We start from the raw sequence: 1,616 nt of genomic DNA, 5'->3' as shown, positions 1-1,616 counted from the left end.
TTATATTCACCCTACTGATAAGAAAAGTGAGGATCAGAGAAATGGTGACTTGTCCAAGGATACAGAGCTATTAGATGAGAGGATCAAAATTTCAGCATGTCTTTTTTTGTGACCATAATTTTCTAGTTGTTTAAAGTAGCCCAAGTTTAAGGTCTTGAAAAATCACATTAAACATAAAAATAATCATATTGTAGAAAAACAGACATTAAGTTGTTTTATTAAGTAACTGGCTCTTGAATTTTTTCAAATGTTTAATTGTTATGCATAACTTGATTGTATTATTGATAACAATGAGGATGACATGAAATGATGGACTAAATTCTATAAAATAAATATATCATTGAGTTTATAGCATACTTGAATTTATCTGAAGAGTTTCTGTAGAGCAAATGTCTGATTATCTGGGATGAAAATTAGGCTTCTCACCATGAGTGGTACAAGTGCTGAGAAGTTCTTAAGAAGGGATTCAGAAAAAGATTATAAGTGGCAGAGAAATGGCTCTACTTCAGGGTTTTTCTGTTAGTGGTGGTGGCAAGTCCCTTTTTCACAGATGGAATTGAACAATTAATAGCATACGGCAAAGCGAGGAGAGAGGCTAAGGAGAAATCAAAGAAAGAAAAATTATCGGAACCTCATTTTTATCTTTGATATAAAAGGAACACACATCTGAAATCTGGAAAATAATGTCTATGCTGTTATGCATGTTAATAGGTTCAGAAAAACCCTAGCCAAGAAGTATATTCTGTTATGTTCTTTACTATATCTCATCTTCCTCACAGACTTAGATGGTTCAGCAAAGTAGGGCTTTTTTAAATTTTTTATTTTTTTTGGTCAAATGTTTATGCCCTTAGTTATATTCCATGTTAAATTTTTTGTTCTAATCACTAGCAGATTCAGCAAGTTTCTTAAATAGGAGACAGTTTTACAAATCTAAAGTTTTCAAGTAGTGCATGTTTGAGAAAAAGCCATTCAGGTAGTTTTTGTTTAAATGGGATAATGTTCTAAGACTTGCATACAATCCATTAGTTACTCATTATCTCCATTAATCTTTGACTGTTTAGACATTTCTGATGAAAAGATATATTTTCTTGTCATCCAATATTATTGTTGGATAAATAAGGTCAGAACAATTCATTCTTTTTATGTTGTAAAATAATATCAGTTCAAAGCAGCTAATGAACTAATTTTTAAAACATTAGATAATTTCTTCTACAATAATGTAATTTGATTATTAAAAGGATTTTCTAATGTTTAAAATATTCTCACATTACAAAAATTAAAACTTGATTGAAATAAGGATGAAAAATCCATAATTGTAATTTATAATTCAGTTGTTTCAATCTATAGGTAAGTTTCTAATTTTTCTTGTTCTGGTTTAAGATTTTGACATGTAGACATTTAAGGTAGAAACTTTACAGCAAGAGTTCGGAAGTTTGTTAACATTTTAGATATAGATCTTATTTTGGAAAACGTCTTCTAAAATTCTTTACATAGTTTTCTAACTATTTTTTTCAACAGAGAAATAAAGACACGTTTAAACTTTATTACATTCTTTATCCTCACACCCATGACTTCCAACCTCTCCTCCATCACAGCTTAGATCATAGTGTACCTCT

This window comes from Pteropus vampyrus, unplaced genomic scaffold, assembly GCF_000151845.1.
Source record: "Pteropus vampyrus isolate Shadow unplaced genomic scaffold, Pvam_2.0 Scaffold526, whole genome shotgun sequence".
Classification (NCBI taxonomy): domain Eukaryota; kingdom Metazoa; phylum Chordata; class Mammalia; order Chiroptera; family Pteropodidae; genus Pteropus; species Pteropus vampyrus.
The sequence above is the reverse complement of the archived record's forward strand: the minus strand, read 5'-3'. Positions refer to the sequence as shown.